The following is a 27,817-nucleotide window of genomic DNA, read 5'->3' as shown; positions in this document are numbered from 1 at the left end:
GTGACAATTCAAACGAAACATACATTGAAAAAAATGAAAGTCAACATACCAATCAGTAGATGTTACATCATGGGTAAATATCAATAGCAAAAAAGAAAAAAGAAAAAGAAAAATGCCGTAAGTGGTTTATAGGGTAAATAAATGAAACCAAAGAATATTAGGTGTGGATTTACCTCATTGGTGTGGTCAGTGGTGAAAAACAGAACGTCCTGCGTTCATGCCACTCAAGGAAACCAATCTGTGGATCATAAAAGATCCAATTAGATACTGTGTTTTACACTCATACTTGGTCAAAGAGAAGGATTGTAATCAGATTCTTACCTTGTAATACACAGAGAGAAACGATCCTCCACTGTGCAGCTGCAGGGCAGTGACTCAGACTGCAGTGTGAAGCCGTTGTCTAGGCAACGGTTCTTTTGTTTAGCATGTGACCACCTTGTTTCTGTGAGATGCAGGTGGTCACAATTAATGATGTAAAATCGGCCAGGGCCCACAAACATGACAAACCAAATATTTATGGGGCATCATCAATAGGTGCCCATAATTGTGATGATAAAATCTGAAAATAATTAAACATTAGAATAATGAAGATAGAAAAAATACTATCACAGGTCCTGTGGCTGTCTAGTCACAAATACTGCTGTAAAGTCGGCCAGGGCCCCCAAAAATAAAAATGAGGTATTTATAGGGCATCACAAATGGGTGCCCATAATTGTAATAACAAAATCCCAAATTAAATATTTTTTTATGAAAAAACAAAGTAGTAGTGATAGATTTGTGCAGGTGGTCACAAATAATGATGTAAAATAGGCCAGGGCCCACAAAGATGTCAAACCAAGTATTTATGGGGCATCATAAATAGGTGCCCGTAATTGTGATGATAAAATCCGAAAAAAATTAAACATTAGAATAATGAAGATAGAAAAAATACTGTCACAGGTCCTATGGCTATCTGGTCACGAATACTGTTGTAAAGTCGGCCAGGGCCCACAAAAATTAAAAATGAAGTATTTATGGGGCATCACCAATCGGTGCCCATAATTGTAATGACAAAATTCCAAATAAATATATGAAATAACAAAGTAGTAAAGATAGAAAAAATACTGTCACAGGTCTTTAAGCTGTATGGACAGCAAGACATAACGAAATTAAGCTAAGGTAATAGTAAGACCATTCAAACGTAGATGAGCAGTTGAAGTACAGTCACAGTGCGTAAGGTGTCGCCCAGGGGCGGCACCTTGGGTCCCAGACGACCGTCCGGGACATGCACTAGGGCTGTTACTAGAATGCCCCAAACATGATTAGACAAAAGGCAACATATGCCAGACAATAATTAAGAAAATAAAGCAAAATAGGCTACATGAGGTAGAGTGATTCGAACAAGTTAAGCTCAACGGCTGTCAACATGTGGAAATGTAAAAAGAACAGTATCCAAATGTTCAGAACATCTTTCACAAATTACTCTGAGCATCATATAGAGTAGCCAATGCAATCAAAAAGTAATAATTAGAGCACAGGGGAAAGAGACCCCTATGTATGAAAACATGTTAAAGTATACAACTCAAGCACAGAAAGAACAGTAGAAACAGTAAAGTCACCCTTTTCCGGAAGCCAACTGATCGCAGTAATCTGCTACACCGCCTTAGCTTCCATCAGCCTAGCTTACTAAGGAACCTGCCATTTAGTCAACTTCTTCGAGTCAAAAAGATTGTAAGTGACCCCGAGGATTGTATTTCACAGCAACTGGCTATGAAAGAGAAATTTCTTGCAAGAGGTTACCATCAAGAAGAACTGGATTCTGCAGTTGAAAGGGTCAACAGTCTTGACCGTAAAACCTTACTATCCACTCCTAAGAAACCAACAAGGGACCTTAAATCACCAGTATATGTATCAAAATTCTCTACCCAGAGCAATAAAATCAAACAAACAATTAAGAAACACTGGAACATTTTCAAAAACGACATAAGAGTACAAAACTTGTTTTCTGAATTACCTGTGTTTGCATACCAGAGGAGTAGGAATCTCAGGGACGAACTTGTACATACAAGACCTCCATTGAAAAAAATTATCACACAACGCACTGGTACGTTTCCCTGCCTACACTGCATTAATTGCAATTCCGTCATTAAAGGCAATGTAATCTTCCATCCACGCACAGGTAAGAAGATCATCCTGAAGACATTTGGCACATGCGACACTGCCAACATCATATATGGCATTAAATGTCCTTGCGGAAAATACTATGTCGGCCAGTCAACTAGAGCAGCCAAAATCAGATGGAACGAACACCGGTCATGTATCCGTAATTCCAACCCTAATTCGGCTGTAGCTCGCCACTGGGCTTTGAACAATCACAATCTTTCACAGATTAAGTTTCTGATTCTGGAGGTACTCACAAGAAATAATCCTCATGAAGATTTAGGTCTGCGCCTCAATCGCAGAGAGACATTTTGGATTGATAAACTCTGTAGTTTGGTCCCGAGCGGTCTGAATGAGGAGATCAATTACCACTGTTATATTTGATTGTGATACTACTGTTTTGCCTGTGTTAAAGGTGTATGCTTTGCCATGTTTTCACACATAAGGGTCTCTACTGTTCCTCTTGTGACTTTACTGTTTCTACTGTTATTTCTGTGCTTGAGTTTTATACTTTAACATGTTTTCATACATAGGGGTCTCTTTGCCCTGTGCTCTAATTATTACTTTTTGATTGCATTGGCTACTCTATATGATGCTCAGAGTAATTTGTGAAAGATGTTCTGAACATTTGGATACTGTTCTTTTTACATTTCCACATGTTGACAGCCGTTGAGCTTAACTTGTTCGAATCACTCTACCTCATGTAGCCTATTTTCCTTTATTTTCTTAATTATTGTCTGGCATATGTTGCCTTTTGTCTAATCATGTTTGGAGCATTCTAGTAACAGCCCTAGTGCATGTCCCGGACGGTCGTCTGGGACCCAAGGTGCCGCCCCTGGGCGACACCTTACGCACTGTGACTGTACTTCAACTGCTCATCTACGTTTGAATGGTCTTACTATTACCTTAGCTTAATTTCGTTATGTCTTGCTGTCCATACAGCTTAAAGACCTGTGACAGTATTTTTTCTATCTTTACTACTTTGTTATTTCATATATTTATTTGGAATTTTGCCATTACAATTATGGGCACCCATTGGTGATGCCCCATAAATACTTCATTTTTAATTTTTGTGGGCCCTGGCCGACTTTACAACAGTATTCGTGACCAGATAGCCATAGGACCTGTGACAGTATTTTTTCTATCTTCATTATTCTAATGTTTAATTTTTTTCGGATTTTATCATCACAATTACGGGCACCTATTTATGATGCCCCATAAATACTTGGTTTGACATCTTTGTGGGCCCTGGCCTATTTTACATCATTATTTGTGACCACCTGCACAAATCTATCACTACTACTTTGTTTTTTTCATAAAAAAAATTTAATTTGGGATTTTGTTATTACAATTATGGGCACCCATTTGTGATGCCCTATAAATACCTCATTTTTATTTTTGGGGGCCCTGGCCGACTTTACAGCAGTATTTGTGACCAGACAGCCACAGGACCTGTGATAGTATTTTTTCTATCTTCATTATTCTAATGTTTAATTATTTTCAGATTTTATCATCACAATTATGGGCACCTATTGATGATGCCCCATAAATATTTGGTTTGTCATTTTTGTGGGCCCTGGCCGATTTTACATCATTAATTGTGACCACCTGCATCTCACAGAAACGAGGTGGTCACATGCTAAACAAAAGAACCGTTGCCTAGACAACGGCTTCACACTGCAGTCTGAGTCACTGCCCTGCAGCTGCACAGTGGAGGATCGTTTCTCTCTGTGTATTACAAGGTAAGAATCTGATTACAATCCTTCTCTTTGACCAAGTATGAGTGTAAAACACAGTATCTAATTGGATCTTTTATGATCCACAGATTGGTTTCCTTGTAAGCACGAGTGGATTTTCTCCATGCCTTTGTGCATAATGTCATTTACAACCCACTGCTGAGTGGGCATGAACGCAGGACGTTCTGTTTTTCACCACTGACCACACCAATGAGGTAAACCCACACCTAATATTCTTTGGTTTCATTTATTTACCTTATAAACCACTTACGGCATTTTTCTTTTTCTTTTTTCTTTTTTGCTATTGATATTTACCCATGATGAAACATCTACTGATTGGTATGTTTCCTTTCATTTTTTTCAATGTAGGTTTCGTTTGAATTGTCACCATTATATGAATTTATGTTACATACTTGCATTTGTTATGTTATATACTTGCTTGCTGGATTTATATAATTAGACTCGCCCTGATGAAGGAAATAATTTCCGAAATGCATTGGCTTTTTTAGTCTAATACATGTGGATTGTGGCAACTGCTTCCTCACTAAGGATTATTAGTGATAGCTTTTTGTTTGAACTACTATGGATAAACCATTTTTGATATGAATCAGAAAGACTCATCTTCCTTTTTCTAAGAAGTATGGTATATTATGGATACTTGAACATATTGTCGTGAATCAGATATAAATACGTGCCCATCTTGGGCCCCAAATGAGAGCGGTTGTGTGACCCAGTATTATTACTTGGTCTCCAGCGTGTGTTGCAATTATAAGTCCGGGTGTCTCCAGACTTGTCACAGCCAGCTCATTTTCAATTGGATGTATATTCTTTTTTGAAACATTTGATTTTTACTTGAATATTCTGAACATTTTTGAATACATGGTGGTGCCCACTCTCTTCTCTGTTTGTTCCAGTAGACACAGACCATTTCTCTCAAAAGACTGTCAACACCTGGAACAGGTACGTCTAATCGCTGACAGGCAATCTTCCAGAACAACTAAGTAAAGATTAAAGATGGTTGGTGCAAGAACACATCCTTGCTTCACATCTTGAACTACTGAACATGTGCTGGTTCTTTCACTATGTTTTCCATAGGAGACAAAAGTCTCTGTTTTCGTGTGTAGTTGCATCATTAGACTCAATATTTCATCAGCAGTGCCTTATTTTCCTAAGGCTATTCCAGGGGAGAGGTCTATCTAAGTACAAGTCTATAAATGCCCATCAGGGCCAAATTTAGACAGTGGTGCATGGTTCCCAAAGAGTCGTGAAACCCAAACTTTAAATCTGACAGTATTTTGTTATCTTCGACCCAGATCACTAATTTTGTTAGAGGAAATGTCCCTGATAATGTAAATGATATATCTGACAACGAAATAGGTCTGTAGCGTTTCAAGGAATCATTGCTACTTTTTAAAAAAAATAGGAATTATAATTGAAGTAAGCTATGCTACAGGTAATAAATACCCTTGTACATAAAATGCTACAATATAAAGGGGAACAAAAGCCTATATTTCTTTTGCATAGGTCACTGGGAAGCTGTCAGGACCAGGAGCTTTTAAAGAACCTAAGTGACTAACACAAGTAGCCAAATTCTTTATAGTTAGCTCCTTAGCCAATCATCATTAGACAAGAGATATTTATATTATCCGAAGAGTCCAGGGGATGCTTACCATAAACCTATCAAAAATGATCAGCTTTGACTTCGAATGTTATCCTGCAGTGCATATAATGTAAGTTTACAAGGATGAACCTGTTGCAACAACCACCAAAACAATCTTGTGTCTTTGGCCTTAAGTGCAGTGTGTTACGCTGATTGGACGTGGTGAACACAGACACTTACCGGGGCAAGGGGGTCTGGCTTTGTGTCTATAGCCCTAGTGGCGGTGGCTGCCGGGACGCACCGATGGCGCGCTTTGTGCGTGGACACCGCTGCATCTTGGCTTTCCTGCGCATGTGCAGATGCCCGATCCCAGCATTCTGCACATGCGCTGTGTGGGAGGAGCTGAGGGTTGCTACGGCAACCACAGCATACACTCCAGGCCTCACTCACTAGTGTCACAGTGTTTTGTTACTAGCCCTGCGTCATTGTCCTTTTCTATTCTGTTGTCTCTACTCCTGTTTACCTCCTGTCTTGCCTTTCTCTGTCCTTCTCCAGTCCTGCTACTTCCCAGCCCTGCTGTCTCTAGTCCTGTTACTCACCAGTCCTGCTGTCTCCAACCCTCTTGCCCTCCACTCCTGGTCTGTTCATCTGCCTGTCACCAAGTATCTATTTACGTGTGGCCTTCCTGAGTTTCCTAGCTACAATCTCCAGTAGGGTATTGCCCGGTACCCCTGGCCCTGTCTACACCTATCTGCAGAATCTTCACTTCTACCATAAATCATCTGTTGGACCTGGATTCCTGAAGTGGCCTTCCCTGCCAGTGCTTGCACTGTCCTCCCGCCACGCAAATTAGGGAAGGGCATCCCCTAGCGTGGGGAGTCACCCCAGCGTTTGCCTGACTAAATCTGATACAGGAGATACTGGCTTCATTTCTCGCTCTATTAATTGTTTCCTGGACACGGTTCAGCTGGACCCCCGTACCCTGTTAAGAGCCTGTATGTGCCGCAACCACATGGCGTAACAGTGTAACTCGTCCCATAGAGTCTTTTCAGCACGTCTTGGGCCTGTCTAAATTTGCTCGATAATCTGCTCTTACAGTGGTGATCTAAGTTCTAGATGAGTTTTTAACCTTCTGGAATTCTTAAAGATTAGCCGTAGCTAGCTTACACTTCTCTTTAAACCAGGTCTTGCGTGTACTATTTGCACAAATCGACATGTATGGGCCAGTGAAAACACCTCTAATTGTCTCATTTAGAAAACAGAAGGCTCCTATTATTTTATTAGGCAATAGGCCTGCGGAAAGACATGAGGAAATACCATTTCTAGCTTTGTTATATATTTTATGTATGAAAACAGATTGGCGTTTTTTCAGACCATTTATTGTTTCTTTTATTTATACAGATATAGCCGACGGTTGCAAGGAATTTATGTCATTAGATTTGGATTTGGAAAGCAACCTAACAGAAAGAGGAACATTGAGCCTCATTACAAGTTTGCCGGTCCGGGAACTACGGTACCGGTAAGCTTGCCGATACCATAGTTCCCGAACCGGCAAACTACAAGTTGTGCTTGCGGGTGACTTTCTGCCAGCCAGGTCTGACCTGACGGGCAGAGCAGCACCCACAAGCACAGCATGCCGCATGCGTCTTCCCCATTCCCATTGGGCCCTATGGGGCTCAAATGAGAATGGGGAAGAATTTTATCTGGTGCCCTGGAAAGGGCAATTACCGGGTCCGCCGGGGTTGTAATACCCTGGTAATTGCCCATTCCAGGGCGCCAGGAAAAAAACGACTCCAGCAGCAGCCGTGCCTGTATTGCAGGCACGGCTGTCCGCCAGGGTCGTATTGAGGCCCATTGTCTCTTTCTGATCTGATAACTTTGACTTTACACCAGTCTTTCAATCTACAAATATCACAATCGATTGGTGCCAACGGTGGTCTTTATAAATGTAACTTTAGCAGAGGTAATAGATGGAAAACGACCATTCAGAACACTTGTATTAGTTTACAATAAAAAAGCTAATTCTGTTTACCCTGATTGTTATAAAGGAAGAATTTGTTCCAAACTTAGGTATACCCCAAGTCTCAAACTCGTCACAGTCCAAATCATTTGATGAGGTTCCTATACAAGCATTAAAGTCTCCTACTATTATCACCACATCCCATATTTGAACATGTTTATCAGATTTAATTACCATATACATATCCTTCAATACATCAATTGATGATGCCGATTTAGAAATATTAATATAAAAGTTAAAAATTAAAAATGTGTGCTTGACCGCCATTAACAAATGTACAACACAATAGTTGAAGCTTATCTGTTGACTGGAGCAATACATCAACAGTAACCTTTAAAGAGGTTTGCTACAAAGATGATTAACTACCCAAGGTACCACCTCTGATTTCTGGAGTTGCCGGTACAAAATAAGTAAAATTCCCATTCAAAAAGACTGTATCAGTTAGCCATATTTCTTGAAGAAGAATTTACTAGAATCTTCCCCAAACTGTTTCCATTTGTGATCCAGCACTTTAGTCTTAAGCCTGCTATTTCCATGAACGCATAACAAAGCCATCAGTTATAAAGTGAGTAACAACATCTTGAATAATATGTGTTGCCAATGTCTCATTAAAAACATCTCCATTTGGATCTCCAACTCGTGTTTCATGCATCATTGCAGTTAGACCTTCAAAATCAATTATGGATATGTCCATAATCACCATATGAACCTCATTCATTCATTCATTCATGGAGGATTCAAATTTTGTCTGTCTAGAACTATAAGGTTCTCAACTATGTGCAGATTGACATCACCACCTGGTGAGCCACGTAAATCAGAAAAGATACTCAACTGTTGTCTAAGTTAACTTAAGGAACCATTCGGATGCAACGTTCTAAATTCAATAGACAATAATTCTTCAACTAAAAGTCAGTCCTTCTTTTATATCAGATCTGTTAACTGAGCCAGAACCTCTTACATGTCGTATCCAATGTATAACTTTATTATACAAGAATCTTGAGACTTCGTATTTCGTTGGTAATAGTTTAGGAACACAGCACGTACATAAAACCAAGGGATCTGAGGTGATCCCTGAATTAGGTAAATGAAATTTAGATTTAGATGAAGCTGTATTTACCAATCGATTAGGCAAGTCTTGGCCAACTTTTTGAGCACACTTAACACAAGATATGCACAGTCACCAACAACCCCTCTCCCCTCAACTAAAACCCTGCAACCCGCTTTGCCCAAACTCTAGTGTTCAATCAATACAATACGTATCCTTTTATCTAGACCTCTCCCACCATACTGTGGAATGCATTCAAAGTGTCCTCCTCATCCCCAGCGGTAAACAATGCCTCCAGAAAGGCCTCCCACTTCATGATTCCCGCATTGGTGTCCTCATGATTAACCGGTGCTGCCCCTTTCCATGCCATTGTTTGGCCCATTTCCTTAGGTTCCTCCACCATTCCTCTATATCAGGACCCTTCATGGACTTCCATGCCATGGTGAGTCTGGCCAGTATATATGCCAGGTCCCACAATTTGTTCCTATGCTTAGCCTTTTTGGGGTGTGGAAAGCAGTCCAGTGCTTCCTGCTCGCCACTTCCCACCAGTATTGTCCCACCACCGGGCATGCCCAAAACATATGCAATATCCCGGCATCTGCATCTTTACACCTAGGACATACTTGTGGTGCCACACCCAGGACCTTCGAAATCCTCTGGGGTGTCATGTATGCCTTATGTGTTATCAACAATTATATCTATTGCAATCTAGAGTACCACGGCACCCTTTTATGATACCCCAGCATCGCAGCCCAGCGTGCATCAGTAAGAGGGGCTCCTAAATCTGCTTCCCATTTACTCCTTGTACCCGAGGGGGTGGAGGGTCTATTAAGGAGTAAGAAATCATATAGCCGAGATATAGTGTGGCCACCCTCCGATATGTCATATAGAGTGTCCACTACACAATGTTTTTCTTTCAGCTCCCTGTACGCAGGCCATCTGCGGATAATCTAATTTCTAATAGTACAGTGCAGTAGATATTGGCCACCATGTAAACCTGTGTGCTCAGAAGGCTCTGAGAAGGGTACAAACTAGGTGCCTTGCAGCAGATTTCCAATCGTGGCTACCCCATGTGATTCCCACTTCGTGCGTATCCCCAATCTAACTTGTACCGAGGGATCCACTAAAACCCCCTCTTAGCCCTATTGTGGCAGGTACTGGAGGCATATTGAAAGCAATAACTCAGTACGTCGACACCGGTTTACAAACTGTAATTCAAGAAACTAACTTAAAGCCATTTATTTCCTAACCGGCCTATATTCTCATATAAAAGGAATAACAAAGTTCACCAATTTGTCCGTTGGACCAAAACGTGTAAAGCTTGGAATTTCTTGAAACTCTTTTGATCAACGCATCACTTTTTGAGTTTGCACTTTTTTCAATTTCAATTTGTAAAGGATACCTCTATACACTGATGACACTCAACTCATTTTCAGGCTTCTCTCGGCCACTTCTTCTCCTTCTCTCATCTCTGATTGCCTATCTGCCATACAGGATTGGTGTGCCGCCAACAATCTCTGCCTGAACACCAGCAAGACGGAGATCCTCTTTATCGGCACACCTTCTCCCTCATTTCCTGTCACCAGTGGAGTAACTTTACTGAAAATTTTGGGGGGGACATGACAACTGAAAGAATGGGGTGGGGTGCAGGAAGGGTGGATGGTGGCTCTGAGGGATAACGCTAAACTACGACACCACAAGAATCCCGGACTGACGCTCTGTTATAACTTGCATAAGACTGGTGCCGTATCTTTAAAATTACATTTTAAAGACAAGAATTCACTGCATTGACAACAGTAAAAAATGCCTCTCTAGCCAATTAATAACACATACCATGCTTGCTTTATCAAGATGTCCAGAATAAAGTAATGCCACAGAAAGAAAGGGCTAGACTGGCAGCCCCAAAATCCCAGTCTGAATCTAGCCTTCTCGATGCACATAAACAAGTGCTGCACCTGCCAAGCACCTCTTGCGCACACATCTACATACATACGCACACACTAAAAATTCATACTCATTCACCATGGACGGCATCAGGGCCTTTCAACCTTTTCAAATTAAAGAGGCCTCGAGCCTCAGGGGTGGCCCCCCAGCACCTGTCCCCATATTGCCAGTGAGTCCTCAGCCTTGTAACACAACATTATATTCATTTCTCTCTATTTTAGTTCTGGGGCTTAAAATGTGCACTTTGCAATGCTCGCATTACAAACTGCATTTTCTCTTCCCACGGGATACACCGAAGTGTTATCGCCTCTTTGGCTTCAAACACTAGTTCCTCCACATCAGCCACATGCTGTCAAAGAAGGGTTTAGAGCTCTTCAGTGGGCATTTAGCTGCCTGGCCGCATCGAGATAATTGACAGCGATTAACCTTATCTTTGTCACCATTTTGGCTTACTGCACAAAAACCCAGACTCATTTAAAAGTGGAAAAGGTTGCTTTAATGTGACAGGCCAAAGCTTACAATCAAAACGCTTAACTGGCTCCATGGCCTAACAAACTAAAGAAATATTTTAACAACCAATTAAATAAATTAAACATTTTCATTTTCATTTTCCCCCAACAATTAAATAATTAAATAACCCATTTCCTCCCTAATTATCCCTTGGACCCTACCGTCTCCTTGCCCCTTTTCCAGGCGTCCCGCTTTCTCCCAGGGGCCATGCCCCTCCAGGCTCAATACCTGTTCCCCCGGGGTGACCTGCTTGTGCAAACAGCACCACCCCATCCTTTCCCGTGTCATTCCCCCATTGTGCTTCCCTCCCCCCACATCAAAAGGGGCCATGCCCCCGGCGCCCCGACCCACTTCAACACCCTTCAAACTCCCCTCTACACCAAACTCCCCCTTCCTATGACCTGCAGCCAGCCTGACCTGCCACATCAGCAACATATATTACACACAAACTTTCACAATGCCCTGACCTGTCACACAAAACTACCAACCCCTACCATCCTAACAGACCCCAAAACTCATAAAAAACTCGCCATGTCATCTAAAACCCCCCGCACAATCCCATGAACAATGGACCCCCCCATATTCCATAACCAGACACCAGCCTAAAACCAAAATGACGGGGTGGGAGGGCGGGACAATCACCAAGTCCTAACCGTCGCCTGCCTCCCGAACCTTCCCTGAGCCCTTAAATACCCCCGGGAGGCGCTCTGCCCCCCACGGCCACTCGCTGGCCGTGTGCAGCGCCAAAAACACCCCGGGGGGAAACGCTTCGCGTTCCCCGCGGGGCCCCCCTTTTGGCTTACTGCACAAAAAACCAGACTCATTTAAAAGTGGAAAAGGTCGCTTTAATGTGACAGGCCAAAGCTTACAATCAAAACGCTTAACTGGCTCCATGGCCTAACAAACTAAAGAAACATTTTAACAACCAATTAAATAAATTAACACATTTTCATTTTCATTTTCCCCCAACAATTAAATAATTAAATAACCCATTTCCTCCCTAATTATCCCTTGGACCCTACCGTCTCCTTGCCCCTTTTCCAGGCGTCCCGCTTTCTCCCAGGGGCCATCCCCCTCCAAGCTCAATACCTGTTCCCCCGGGGTGACCTGCTTGTGCAAACAGCGCCACCCCATCCTTTCCCGTGTCATTCCCCCATTGTGCTTCCCTCCCCCCACATCAAAAGGGGCCATGCCCCCGGCACCAGAAAAACCCTGCCCCCCCCCCAACTTTTTATCTCCAACTTTTTACCCAGTCTCCCCGCCAAGAACCCAAGTCCGCCAGGTAGTTATTATTCCCATACCGGACAAGTGTACCCCCTCCTCTCTAACGATAAGGAGACCCTCATATGCTATTTCCTTATGGTCCATGACCTGCACTGCCACCGAGGCACAAAATGTTACCATTTCTCTGATTATCCCCTTCCTGGCCCGCCTTATTGCTCCCCCACTTCTCACTCCCCTCCACACTCATCGCGGCAACAACTTAGTCCATACCACCACTGCTTGAGGCCACATTTCCCGCACCCACACTAAGTCCCTCTTCGTTTTCCTTAGCAGAGCCAACCCGGTATCTCTCACCAGGTCATTCTCCCCTGCATGCATAATCACCACCTCTGGAACCCCAAGCGTTCCCTCCTCCCTGCCAATATAGGAAGCAGCTGATCCCACCGCAGGCCCCCCAACCCGTGCCATCTCACCACCACTTCCTTGTAACTGCACCCCCGTTACCTTCCAAACACCCTTTTCTCCACCTCTTTCCCAGCCCACTTAACCATTGAATGGCCAACAAATCAAAACTTGCGCCAACTCCCCCTTCTTTCGCGCAGCATCTGAAAAAGAAATTATAAAATCACTGACAAGTCATAAATATTTCAACAACAACAGTTGGCCCACAAAGTCCTACTCCACCTTTTCAACATTCCCCATTATCAAACTCCCTGCCGTACCCCTTGTATTTCCCAGACCTCCAACGCCCCAATCTTTTCACCTTGTCTTCTGAAAAAACCCACCTGTTACCCTCAGATGCTGCGCCCATCCTAAAGGAATGAGTCCCAAAATCCTCTGCCTTTTCTCCCACTGCCACCAGCGCCTTCCGCAATACCCTTAGCACCTGGAACTGGGCATAAGACCTTGCTCCCTCGACCCAGCCGAACCCAAGAGCCCCTTCCCCTCTGATCCGTCTTAGACCTTTTAATCTTGATGTCTAAACCTTCTTCTGTAATTTGAACATCTTCCCGTTGCAGTCCCCCTACCCCCCCTTTTCCCCCGACCAACTCAAAAACCCTAAAAGCCCCCAAACAATAACCGCGTAAAACAAGTCGCAAACAGCTCCCCTACAAGCAAAAACCATTTGTTCCACTTGTTGTGCCCAGTTTATTGCTTTACAGTCCTGCGTTGTCCCCCCCTGCACCGGGGGCCCACGTGCACCCCCGTCCATGCAGGCCCTTTACTTTATCACTCCTCTCGCCACTGCACCAGGGGCCAAACCTGCGCCCCCGTCCATGCAGTCCCTTCCATATCACAATGTTCAAGCTCCTTGCGTCCATTACCACCTGTTTCCCCCCTGCACCAGGGGCCCTAGTGCACCCCCGTCCATGCAGGCCCCTTTTCTTCCTTACTCCACTCCACCGCTGCACCAGGGGCCAAACCTGCGCCCCCGTCCATGCAGATCCTTCCCTATCACCATCTTCAAGCTATTTGCGTCCATTACCACCTGTTTCCCACCTGCACCAGGGGGCCTAGTGCACCCCCGTCCATGCAGGCCCTTTAGTTTATTACTCCTCTCGCCACTGCACCAGGGGCCAAACCTGAACCCCCGTCCATGCAGTCCCTTCCATATAACTAATCCTCAAGCTCCTTGCATCCATTACCACCTGTTTCCCACCTGCACCAGGGGCCCTAGTGCACCTCCGTCCATGCAGGCCCCTTTTCTGCCTTACTCCTCTCCACCGCTGCACCAGGGGCCAAACCTGCGCCCCCGTCCATGCAGTCCATTCCACATAAATTCCTCTTCCAGCACCTTGCTTCGCTGCTCCACTTTTTCCCCCCAGCTGCACCAGGGGCCCTAGTGCACCCCCCGTCCATGCAGACCCATCTCATCACTTCCCCTTGCTGCACCAGAGGCGCTCCCGTACCTCCGTCCATGCAGCCTGAAACCTACTCACCTTGTCGTGCGGCAAGCGTGAGGGCTTCATCACCGTCGTCCATGCCCTCCAAACGACAGCTACCACCCCTTAACAATTTCCACCGTTACATCCCCCCTGCGGCCCTCCCCTACCTACGCGTCTTCCTCCTCACCCTTCTCCTACCCCCTTTAAGTTGCCCCCCAAAAACCTTTCATCAAACCTTGCGCCCCCCCTCCTTTTACGATAAACTGAGCCCGACCTACCAGCACACCCCAATTTACCTGGCATGCAGTCCTTCCCCCCCCACCTACTTGCCCCGCTCCTCGCCCTGACCCACTGTCCCCTGCCTGAAAACAATCTGTAACCGGATGCCGACCCGCACACCTGCTGCACTCGTGTTTAAATTTGCACACCCATCTCGTGCAGCCTTCTTTATTGAACGCCCAACATGCTGTCGAGGGCTTCCCTCTACCTCCTCCCCCCGCTCCCTCATGGGCGGGGCGACCAAGAAAGGGCCGGAAAGGCACGGGCAGCCCACTTGCTGTGTGCAATGTCGGGGCAGGCCTCGTTGGGGCCATCCATTGCAGCCAGAGATCCATGTCTATCTCCCACCAGACCGCCTGACTGTCCTCTGCCATTCTCGCTCTGAATTCCTCATCATACCTTACCCAGGCAAAGCCCCCAAAACTCGTGAAAGCCTTCCTTATTACATCCATATATTTAAGCAGGGCCACGCAACGCTCTGGGAATTTTTCACAATACACACTGGCATAAATGATAAACGCCGACGTCCAATTCTCAATAGTCACCGGGACCCTTGGGCGTGAAGCCAGTTCCCTCTCTTCCTCCTTAGACCCCTCCTTTGCTCTCACTTCCCTATGGAGCAATTTAAAGACATCCACAAATTCCCCCGCCTGAATCTTCTCCCTGGTCGCTGCCATCAAGTGCGCCCCTAATGGTTTTGTTATCCCCATGTATGGCAATTTTTTCTCTTTTCCTTTCACTTCCACCTCCTTATCTTTCCCAGCTTGCACTTCGAGCACCAATGGCTCCACCACCTTGTCCGTTTGGACCTCCACTGAGCAAATGCTCTTCCCAGCCCCTGCGGCTCCAATGGCCTGCACACCAACTTCTTTCCTTACACCTTGCAGTCCAGACCCTTCATCCCCTGTCCCCCTTCTTGTGACCCCTCTCTGCCATGCAGATGACCATTCCCGTTCCTGCTCACCTCTTTCCACGCCTGCCGTCTGTGGTCTGGCGTCCACCCCGATGCTCCTCATCTCCTTTCTTAGAGGGCTCCTACTGCGGGGACAAAACATGTCAACAGACTCACCCAGCCAATAGTTTCCCCGACCCCCTACCCCTCTACCCCCCTGCACCTGCCTTTCCATATCCCACCTCAAGCTTCTTTTCTCCTCCCCCCGTACCCTTGCCGATTTATAACCTTCTACCTCCCATTGCCCCACATATTCCTCCAATCCAACTTCATCATCCCTTAAATACCACTGCTGATGCGAGCTCATGCCCGAGTTGAGATGATCTTCTTCTTGCGAGCCCGGGGCGTACGCCCCATCACTCCTTTGACGTCTTCTCGACGGGGCCGGGGGGACCCCTGCCTGGTCCTCTTCTCTCGGGCGAGGCATTCCGTCCTCCACCCTGTAATCCTCATTGCTAGGGGCTGTGCTGCACCCTCTAGGCTCTCCTTGTGCTGATCGAGGCGGGGCCGTACTAAAACCCTCAACCTCCCTCTGACCAGCGGGGGCTGCGCAGCGCCCTCCACCCTCAATCCTCCCACCCATGGGGGCCGTTCCGCGCCCCACTCTAACCTCCTCAATTGATGGGGACCTCTCCCTCCTTCTCCCTCCTGTACTCTTCTGCAAGTATTTTCCCCCTCCTCCCCTCTGCCCTGCCATCCCCCTCTGTACCCCCTCACTCGCCCCGCTCGGGTTCCCAAGAGCCCTCTCCATCTGCGCACTCCTATCTTCCCTAGGGCTATTAATCACTCCCTCCCTCACTGGCTCCCCACCCGAAATCATCTCTCCCTCAGACGCCCTCCTATCTATCTCCCTTCTCAACCTCCTTCCCCTGGATTCCCATACCTCCCCTCTCCCCGCCGCGGGGGTGCAAGCCACCACTGCCGCGAGAGCCCCAACAGCCGCGGCTCTACGCTGCAGCCTGCCCCACCTACCTCCCTCTCACCTGTGACCTCCTCCACCGCCCCCTCCAGCTGGGCCTTAGACGCCCGGCTAATAATTTCAAGGGCCTCGCTCAACGCCCTAGCATCAACCATACCCTTCTCACTAGCTCCCTGTCCCACCATAGTGCACTACTCCTCTTAGAGTGCACTAATACTCCGCCCTATGAAGCTAACTAGCTAAGCCCCCGAGCCAGAACCTACCCTTGGAATGTACTTGTAAGCTGGCAACCCCAATAAAATAAATTGCTATAAAGAACTAATAAAGAAGTAAAAAATACCTTATAATACTATATAAGGATAATAAATAATTATTACCCTAAAAAAAATGAAAATTATTTTTTAATTTTTTTTTATAAACCCCTAATAACAATTTCCTTAAACAGCACCCCCTAGCAAAAAGAACCACCGTATAAAATTTAAACCAAAAATAAAACCCCCAGATAAAATCTACTTAGATACAAAAATTATCACACTGCCCCCTGCCTGATGCATAACCTTAACGCACCCGCAATAAAAATAAGACACGGTCCCTTTAAGAAAGACCGTGCCTCTCGCTCAGTGGAACGCCAACGCGCGCCGCTCCAGGCGAAGAAGCCGACGGCCCGCACCACAGCCGCACGCGGGGTCCCGGAGACCAGACAAGCCCGCGACAAATCCCGCTCCCCCCCAAACGCAAAGAAAAAGAAAAATACAAACTCCTCCACCCACCCCCAAGCCGTGCAGAGACGCCCGCCCGGCCCCCGAAACACACAGAAAACGCTCCCGACCGCGACCCGCCCCAACACGCAGGTAAGAAACTAGGGGTGTCTTATTTACGGCACCCTTGAATGTAAATAAAATGATTCCTCTTTTATATCTTTTTTTTTTTTTTATACCTAAAAACCTAACCTCCTAATCCCACTAAACCCTACCCTGCCTCACCTGCACTATACTCGCCCACACACTAGGCCTGGCTATCTCAGGGAAGGCTCGGGAGCAGGTGACCCGGACTGACAATCACCAAGTCCTAACCGTCACCTGCCTCCCGAACCTTCCCTGAGCCCTTAAATACCCCCGGGAGGCGCTCTGCCCCCCACGGCCACTCGCTGGCCGTGTGCAGCGCCAAAAACTCCCCTTGTAATGTATGCACCCCACGGGTGCCTCAGTCTGTTTTTGCTCTAATCAGGGGGCCCCGAACCATGATGTTGAAAATGGGCCTCCACACATCTTCATTCAAGCCTGCCACCCACCTAGTGACCCAACAGCATAACATTCACAAACTTCATTCCACCCAGAACAAACAAACCGTGCATTATTTATCATTCATTCAGACACAAAAGTCAATAAAGATAGGCTTGTACACACTCACCTACTCACACACACATGCACCCAGCACCTCCATTGCAATGCAGTGTGTGCCCCCAACATTCATTTGTACATTACATACACAATAACACATGCAAACAGTGGCGCAACAGCCATTGAGCAGACTATGCTTTATCCCCCCTGGCCCTGACACCCGAAATGTTGGGCTACGTTGACTTGACCTGGCTGAACTACAATGCCATAGCAGGACAGGACCTGACAAACAGTGCTTGGGGGGAGGGGTGCACTTTTAACAAAGGCCAGGCAATTAGTAATAATTTAGCACATTTCATTGTTAGCACCTGAATTTGTATACATACATTTTTAAGCAATTGAAATCATGATGAGCGACTCGGTACTTGCATGTCAGGGGAGTGAGCAGGACGGTTCCATGTCATTTCATCGCGGGATGTTTTTTCGCAGGATTTTTGACCACAGATTTTTTTTTTTTAAACTCATCGAATTTATTTTTTATTTTTGGGGGGGTTACCCCCCAAACACCCCATCCCCTTTAATTTTTTTAATATTCCCGTACACCCACATCCAATTTATATAATTTTTTTAACCCCCCCAAAAACTTTGATGATTTTTTTTTAAAAGAAATCTGTGGTAAAAAACCCTGTGAAAAAACATCCTGTGATGAAAGGACGTCGTACTGAGCAGGACATGGGAGACGGAAGGCAGCTCATTCTCACAATTCTTAAGTAAGTGTGTGTTTCTGACACAGAGAGTCAACAGCGTTTAACATTTAAGCTGACTAGAATAGTCTCATTAGAATATGCAGATGCACCACAAAGTTTGCCCCTCTCCTGGCGACTCCCGCAGTCTCAAAAATGTAGCCCCTCACTAGCAGGTCAGCCGCAGTCAGGGCCAGTCCTAGGATTTGCGGGGCCCTCGTTGGCAAAAGATGTGTGGGTCCCCTCGTAGAAAATGATGTAAAAACATTCATCATTAATATCCGTAGGGATAAGATAAACTGATGTTCAATATTTGAATTGTAACTGTTAATATTATGGTTGTAGCAATATCAGGAGTGGGGCTTATTTTGGAGTAGCCGACCGAGTGAGCTGAATCATTTGTAGAGATGGGGATCTCAAAAGAAAATACTGTGACGAGGAAGAGCAAGGCAAAGAGTAATTAAGATCACTGTTAAGTAATCCAAACATACCTAAGGCGACTGCACATTCCAAGGATGCAAGGGCAGGGATTGGTCCTGGGCCAGACAGGGCAAAGTGCTTTTGCTGCAGGACAGTGCAATCTTAACAAATCCTATATACCCGAAAGGTACTAAGGCAGTTGGAGTAAGCAATTACGCAGGTCTTCAAATGTCATCAATACGTGTCAAGTCCAGAAAAAAGTGTGGGGGTTCATTAACATACGCACAGGGACTGAACATATCTTACAGCAGAGGTCTTCAAAATGTGATGTAGGTTGGAGGAAATGGGCAGGGGCAGCTCACATGGTCAGACTGGACCATAAAACGTCCCTAGGCACCAACGAAAAAGTGGCCAGCAGTTCCAAATGGATATTCAGTCATTTAGTCACAGACTGTTTGAATAGTACCCAAGGGGGTGTTTTCTGTTCAAATGTAAACAAATTGTGATATTTAAAGAATATTTATTCAGCAACAATGGTCAAAACTACTAGCTGCATAGTGAAGTAACTCCTAAAATGGGCCCACATTGGCCATAAAAGTGGCCCATTTTTACTGGCCTACACTAGCATTTCGCATTTTTGTGTACGGTCATCGCCCTATTGTCCTATAGGCCAGTCCAAGCCTGGCGGCTCATCCATAATGGGTGAAGGGGCGTTCACCCTCTGGCCCCTTCACCCATTATGGAGGGGCAGAGGAGCCAGCCCAGTGAAACACTGAACACTGCCTCAACTGCTTTTTCCAACTGAGGGAGTGCTCCTGGGCTGGCTGAACTGTCAAAGGGAAACACTGTTTGCCTTTGACAGTTCAGTTCCCCAGCCGCACATGGTCACTGAGCCATGCAATGCTGGGGGCGTTTTGCTTCGCCAGCCTTGCATAGCTCATTGGAAATGCTGGCTGGGGCACTGCATGTATGTATGTGCGAGAGGGTGCTCCTGCGCCTCCTCGCACATACGGGCAGACCAACCAAGAGCGGGGCATTTTAGCAGCCACGCGCAAGCCCCTGCAGAAGTGTACGCTTGTGTTATAGGACTGTGGTGGGAGTAGAATGGGCGGGAGCACTGGGACAGTGGTGGGAGCAGGGTGGGGAGAGCCCACGGTCTGTACTGGGAGTTGGGTGCGGTGACGACGCGCAAACGTTCATAGCCATTTCTACATACTGTCCATCTGGCACTTTTGGGGGGGCCCGGCCTGCCCAAATTTTGCTCAGGGGGGCCCAGGCCAAAAAGGTTTGAAGACCACTGTCCTACAGTGAAATACGCGCATTTAATTCAACTGGCCTTTCCTAATGCAAGAAAATTCTAAATAGAAATGAACATTGTCTTTTACAAAATTAATCATCAATACCCAGAGAAAAAAACAGCTAGAGGAGATTTTCATAGAACACTGCTGGCAGAGTGTAAAAAGGTGCGCACCTTTTAACCCAAAAATCTATATTGAAATATTCTATGGAAAGCAAAATACCAATACAAGATTTGTGCTTTGGGGTTTCATGTGGTTTTGTGGGTTCAAATTCTCGTGTGTGAAAACTTTAGCAAACAAGCATTTCTGCATGCTGGCCTCAAAAACACCCAAGGGGGATGGAGTCGGCACTGTGCAAAAAGTGAGCGGACGCAGTCAACCCACATGTATTCTCAACTTGAACCCTGAAAATCAACACAGGACCAGGGAGAACATCATCAGTCCAGCAACCTCTCTTCCCACATCCATGGACCTGGTAATTCATCACAACCAATGTGCCCTCTGATCCTTTCCCCTCCTCACCATGACGTTTGGCTTTCAGCAATAATCTGTTTAATATAGTACACACATCCTAATTAAAGTACTCCAGCAGTATAGGAATCCTTATTGAAATATGTCAAAAAATAAGAGTACAAATGTGTTATTTTCATCCCATCTTAAAGACTACGAATACCAGAATGAAATTCCACAAAATTATAAAGAGTGGCTTGTAGGCTGTCTTTCAAGACTGAATCATAACAAAAGATAATGTGAAATGGTAACCTTTTGCATCTTTTGACAAAGGCATTCTCCCAACTAAAAGAAAATGTTATTTAACACACTAAATGCGAACATATGAATGCTATCAATGAATACTATAAATTCCACCCAGTCCAGCACCCTGGCAGTGGCTGCTGACTTTGAGTCAGCCACCAGCCAGGGAGTGGAACTGAGATGAGCGTGGTATCCTTTCCTGCCCGCTTTATGTAATGGACAGCCAGGCTTGCACTGCCCAATTACATAATTTATGCAGCAGCTGCAATGTGGCCCCACGGCCCTGCCCTGCCCCTGCCAAAAGATGGGGGTGACAATTTGGCATGCCACAAAAGTTGGGGGGACTTGTCCCCCTGTCCCACCCTATAATTACGCTGATGCCTGTCACTCTCTAGCCGGCCTCCCTTGCCCCTCCTCCTACCCCCACCTGCGAGGCTAAGAACCTCGGGTGATCTTTGATTCAACGCTTTCCTTCTCTGCCCACATCTCTGATGTCTCTAAAAAGTCAAAATTCCTACTGCCCCTCCTCAGAGGTACTCTGCCTTTCCTCTCATTCCCCCAGAAGCTCACTGTCTCCAGAGCCCTGGGTCTCTCTAGGTTGGACTATTGTAACAGCCTCTTTCTAAATCTACCTGCCTCTACTCTCCGCCCTTTGCAACTCATCCAGAACAGGACAGTGAGACTTGTCCTTGGCCTCAAGCCCTGGGATCGTATCTCTCCAGCCCTGAAATCTCTCCATTGGCTCCCAGTGGATGCAAGGTTAAAATTCAAAACCCTTTGCATTGTCCACAAGGCTTTCTGGGGCCTGAGTCAAAAATACCTTCAGCGGTCCCTCTGTAAATACCTCCCCTATCGAGCGCTTAGCTCCTCTACCTCCCTCAAGGTCGCTCGTTTTTCAAAGAAACGAGCTTGGGGCAGATCTCTGTCTTCTGCTAGGGCCTACCTCTGGAACTCTGGTCAGGGAGTATGCCAGAGTTACTTGGGGTAGGCGTGTGACACAAAACAGGGCCGTGAGATTCCTGGGTACCAGCAGCAGCAGACAGGCCTTGATCTTCCATGGGGTCCCCTCTTCTTAAATTATACCTTAGTGGTTGCTAAGGGAAGACTCTTACACCATTCTGCAATACTTATTTTCACAATATGGAAGCGATTTTGAACTGCTTTTAATGTTCTTTCCAAAAGATATACATGATTGATCAACAGAATGAGGGATTACCATTTCTCAAGTAGTGAAATCATCATGACAGCCGATTGGTCCATTTACAAGCCTTGTGCCAAGAGCCTATCACTGTCATTTTAACAAATGCCTCTGGATTGCTGTATCATATCCAGAGTCTTAAGTTTGCAGGAAGTCGGTGAGCAGGAGGTGTTTAGAAAGGAAGTGCTGTAAAGTATTTTCCAAGCTAGTGAGACACTTTTTCTTTGCACCTCTTGCTTACTCTGGACTTCCCCTCATCCCTGTCTATTACAGATCCGACAGTCTGGTAAGTATCCCCTTTAAGCTAATCCCCCCCTTGTCTTTCTGGGCCTATTTGAAGTGGACTTTTCCAGATTCCACCCGAGAAAAACAGTTTCCCCTGCTTGGGACAAGTGTCAAAGTCCTCACTGGAGGCACAAATAATTTCATAAGAGTAGCTGCCCCTTTTGTTGTCAGTGCAGTTCGAAAGGTACGAGGCCTGCAACAGATGTCTCTCTAACAGGCCGGCTCTAGCAGGGGGTCAGGCTCCCCCAAGGCCACCCTCTGGCCCCCCTAGAAAGGAGGCCTTGCCAGTAGTGTTAAACACCACTGGGACCTGAGGGACTGGGGACGTTGGGGGTGTGGAGGGGGTGTTTCACTCTAAATGTGCGGCAGCAACCTCAGAGAGATTAGCCTTCTGGCCAGGCTTTGTCTGCTTGCCCTGGACAATGGTCTATGCCCCACAGACATGAAACCAAAAATTACCAGGGAGATGAAGGGCCATTCACAGCTCTAAGTGACTCAAGAAGGCTGCCTACAATTATTTTCTCAAACTTAAAATCACCAACTTGATTTCTGTAATTTAAAGTAAGTTTATTTTTTGGGATAATATCACGTTTTTTCACATCATGCTTAATAAAATAATTAACTATATCAAACAATAAATGACAGGTGATGTTGCTTGCACGCAGATTTCTGCAGGAGGTGCAACAACCGACTGTGGGCGCAGTCTCACCTGTTCAGCCAAAAGTGAAAGCCAAATTAGGTAGACAGTTATGTTTTAGCAGCAGCAGCAGCAAATACGGTTTTGGCAAATTACTTCATATCACCATGTACCACTATACTCAGCTTTTAATAGCATATGACTTTTTCTGTGCTCGAGCCCAGCCTCCACTTTATAACAGGCAGCATCCCTGCCACCAGATTATAATTGTTCTTTTATAATACGCTTAATACCGGGGACCAGTTTCTAAGCACAAGCCCGGAATTCGAACTTGTATTGCTATGCACTGTCTTGCTTCCAAGACAAACACGTTTGCCCCTGAGCTATCCTCCTGGAATCTGCATGGATGCATTGCAGTAAATATAAAGTGTATCATAAAAATAATTTCTGTTTTCTTTCAAAAATTCCAATGCAATATTGACAAAAAAGTATCAAGACATGTTATAAACTGATTATTTGGAGGCAGGCATCCTGATTCTGTCAGGAATGTATCATTGAATGGTAAGATATTGGAACTGTTCTAGGATGTAGGCTCAAAAATAGGATGCCACCTCTAAGCTAATCAAAATGGCTGCATTTTTAAAACAACCCTAATTCTGAGGAAGCAAGGTTAGCGGCATAGCAGTCATTTAAAGTCAAAATACTCTACATTAACGGCCGTTTTGGTTGATTTTTGAGTGGTTGACAATTGGCAACTTTATATTATTTGTGTCTCTAATCCTGAAGCCAGTAGGCCCTTTAAGGGATAATTCCATGGAGGTTGCTTTAAGCACGTGTGTGCTTATTTTCATCTACAGCTTATGATTCCATGTTAGCATGTGGTTGCAGACCTAACTTTCATGCAGAATGTATTTACTTGAGCTCCTGAAATCTTGAAAAAGCCTGGGAGCTTTCCCACTTGTCTCGGAAGGATAGCTCAGCGGCAACGTGCTCCCCTTGGAAGCAAGATGACACAAAGCAACACAAGTTCGATCCTCGGTTCCGCGCTTAGAAACCTCTCGGTATTAAGCGCGTTATAAATAACCTATCATATCATATCATACCTGAAGAGGGAAATCTGTCAGAGGCATCTAACTTTGATGTGTATGCAAAGCACAGAAATAATTATCTTGATTTGGCGTGTCTAAAGATGCACATGATTATTTTGCTGCCATGGTGTCAATTGCAACTTCTACCTATGTTCTTTATTTTACTTTCTATAATGTTTGTCTGTAATTCTGACATTGGGAAGTGTTTCAACGATAACCTTCAACTTGTCATATTCTTCAATCACAGCCTAACAGGGCAGAGTGGCATGAATTTCCAGATATTGTGGTAAGGAAAAATAAATATTGTATTGCAGCAACAATCTGTAGAGTTAGCAGAATGTATAGTAAATTAAAATATTGACATGTAACTACTAATACATGTATAGGCTATACTTGATGAAGTCATTATTATGTCTTCTGATTCAAAATAATCTTTTACATAGGGGTTGCTGATAAAAGGAGATTGGGCACATTGGCGGTATGGACAAGGATCTGAAATTGCCATTGATTTGTCCTCTAGGCTAGTTAAAATAGACTACTAGTTGGGTAAGATAACACATATTCCACGTTTTCGTGGTATTTAAGAAACTTTTCAGCAAATTTGAAAAAACAGAAAACTTGTATTTTTTGCGCAACTGAAAATCACTACAAGCTCGATGATCTGTTTCATACTTCATCCCAGACATATTTTCAGGAATTGGATGTCCTAATGGTATCACTGTACCACTCAGTCGGATAGCATAAGCACCTGTTATTACCCTGCTGAAACTGATCTATCAACCGTTATTGCACTCTACAACAGCATTGCCTCTTGTGATTTCAGTAACGGGTGCTATTTACAACCCCTACTCAATTCTAATCCTGTTGACCACCATGAGGAATTAAATGCTCAGTAGACCCTGTAGGGATACAAACCTTTGATGCGAAAGTGGCACACATATTTGCAACAGATGCTCAACTCGCAGAGCTATCTATCTACATTATTACATGTATTTAAATGTATTACTGCATGTGGTGAGGGAAGGGCTGGGGGAAGAGGTGAAAGATGAGTGTGCCGTGCAATCTACATTCATGCGACTGTTACAAAACATTGATGACATGTAGTTCAATTATCAATACGAAATATTTTTTTTAACAAGCTGATGGTGGTTTAATTAGATCTCTCTCGTTATCTCTCCCTCTCTTTATCAGCTTTCTGTTATCCTGCTCGTTCTCTCAATATGGATTTGTTTGGGTCCCCCCTACAGACCTCTCACAGTCGTTCTGGCTGCCAAATGCGTCATTTTTTTAAGTGATCCCTTTGCTTTTAGAAATATATCCCACGCGTGACTATCTATATCTAATCCACCATATGTTGTTTGTAAGCATATGATGTAATGCAATGCACTGTATGTGAATTAGCCATACACATGTGCATCCACGACATCGAACTGTCACGTGAGTCTTCCGGCTCCGTAACTCCACGTGAAAGGGACGGAGGCAGGAAGAGTCGAGTCAGCCGTTGCAGGCACCTGCTGCTCTGGATGTTATGTAAACGTACAAAGTACAGTTGCTGAATGCCTCACAAGTGACCTCATGGACACGCCGGGTGCCGTAAATCAGCCATTGAATGGTAATAGGGCTCCTCTCTGATTAATCGGCTCCCTCGGAGGATCCCTGACGCTGCAGACTCATCTGCAGGTCAGAAGTTGGGAAAGAGTTTCGCCGCTGCACATGCTGCTTCCAGGTGTTGGCTGACTTGTTTTGAACTGTCTGGCATCCCCAGCCAATTTTGGATTTTTCTCCAATACTGTACACAATACAGTCTCCCATCAAAGCATTGATTTTTTGCGGGAGAAGGGTAGGGGGGGGGAATAGCTATAAATGTTACATACTTCTCATTGACCTTGCCCCGGTAAGAGACCATTTGCCTCCACAAATAAACTCTTATTCTCTTATACTCACAACTCTTAAAAGCTTATTTGTTTGTTCACTAGGCTGATAGACCTAAATGGAAACTAACACTACCTCTCCACTCTCTCCACGGAGTGAGGCCAGACAGAAACTGCAAAGCCAGGCGCTAGCAATTGGCTTCCGCACTTTTACACAGACTCATTTTTAAAGTCTACTCAATTTGATCACGCACGCACGCACGCACGCACGCACGCACGCACGCACGCACGCACGCACGCACGCACGCACGCACGCACGCACGCACGCACACACACACACACACACACACACACACACACACACACACACACACACACACACACACACACACACACACACACACACACACACACACACACACACACACACACACACACACACACACACACACACACACACACACACACACACACACACACACACACACACCACCACCACCACCACCCCCCCGACCCCCCCCCTAGACACCGAGTGCTGAGCTTTGGTGCGAGTATTGGATCGGTGTCAGTCCGCGTGTGCTATTGGTGCAGCTTATGTGTTGTTGCAGTGTGGTGAAGTGCGTGCAGCTTGTTGTGCGAGAAATGGTTGTGTGAGTTTTTTGAGATAAGTATGCAGAGAGTTTGAGTTTATATTGGTTAGTGGGTTATATGACATTTAACATGCAAGCATTCACAGTTCAGTCTAAGTGTGGCACTCGCTAGTCTTCACAATATTATCTAGATACCGCGCACGCTGATGTTCACAATTCTAGGTGTGAGACATGCTAACATTCAAGTTCCATCTAGGTGTGGCATATGCTAACATTCACAGTGTAAATATATTGAATGTACTTTCTCCTTCTTATGAGTAACTAAGCTTTGAGTGATCCTATGCAACATATATATTTTCTTTTTGTATGTCTAACTAAGTCTTGAGGAATCTTTGCAATGCGCCCGAATACACTTGATGCACTATACAAATAATAAACAAACAAACAAACCAACAGTCCTATCTAGATACGGCACAGGCTAATGTTCACAATTCAATCTAAGTGTAGGACATGCTAACATTCTCTATTCCTTTTAAGTGTTGTACTTGGTAATCTTCATAATTCCATCTACGTGTGGCACTCGCTAACCTTCACAATATTATCTAGATGCAACGCAGACCAAAGCTAGGGATTCAGTCTAAGTGTTGCACATGCTAACATTTACAGTTTCATCTAAGTATGGTGCTTGCTAACATTCATAATCCCATCTAGATGTGAGGCAGGCCAAAGCTCGGAATTCTAACTAAGTGCGGCGCATGCCAAGATTCACATTTCTAACATTTCAATCAGAGTTCTATCAAGTGTAGTGTATGCTAAACCTTCCGAATTCCATCCAGGTAGGCAGATGCCGATATTCACAAATCTGTCTAGATGTGACGCAAGCTAGCGTCCACAATTCCCTCTAGGTGTGACACTTGTTAACATTTACTAGTATGTTAGGATGGAGTGCAAGCTAACATTTCAAATACTGTGATGGATGAAATCCGGCTGGTGGTCACAAACTTTCTAAGTATGCATGGGCTAATTCTATGGCAGTCTATGTTATGAGAAGGTAAGATAGAGTGGCAGGGGCTTTCTGGTGTAGAGTAATTGCCCCACCCATGCCACACTAACAGTTTTTGTTGATGTCTGTTAACTTCTTGCTTCATTGGCTTCCCCAGCGGATACCTGCAGACCCTTTCTGGAGCCGCCAATGTAGGAGCCCGCCCTCTGCCTCGGCCCTTAGCCGAAGGGGCTGCCAGACAGAGGGCTACCCTGGGAGGGCGAATTAAGAGTCGATGAGGGACCAATCAGGGCCGGGGGGCGGGAAGGGAGGCGGGATGAAGAAGCAGGAAGGGTCG

The 27,817-nt window shown here is 45.3% G+C and overlaps 1 long non-coding RNA gene across 2 annotated transcripts in view; it reads left to right on the top strand.

Moving 5' to 3' along the window:
• Positions 1–3,773: 3,773 nt before the first annotated feature.
• The window catches only part of LOC138581167 (uncharacterized), a 104,563-nt gene continuing 80,519 nt past the window's right edge, over positions 3,774–27,817 (top strand). Inside the window, exons 1-4 of one of the 2 annotated variants that reach the window (XR_011304460.1) lie at positions 3,774–3,881; positions 3,965–4,090; positions 4,245–4,835; positions 24,264–24,302. This is a non-coding gene — a long non-coding RNA (uncharacterized lncRNA). The remainder of the gene's footprint in view (positions 3,882–3,964; positions 4,091–4,244; positions 4,836–24,263; positions 24,303–27,817) is intronic. The other variant, XR_011304461.1, reaches the window with a different exon arrangement.

This window comes from Ambystoma mexicanum, chromosome 3p (genome assembly GCF_040938575.1).
Source record: "Ambystoma mexicanum isolate Mex_15411 chromosome 3p, UKY_AmexF1_1, whole genome shotgun sequence".
NCBI lineage: Eukaryota > Metazoa > Chordata > Amphibia > Caudata > Ambystomatidae > Ambystoma > Ambystoma mexicanum.
The sequence above is the reverse complement of the archived record's forward strand: the minus strand, read 5'-3'. Positions and strand labels throughout refer to the sequence as shown.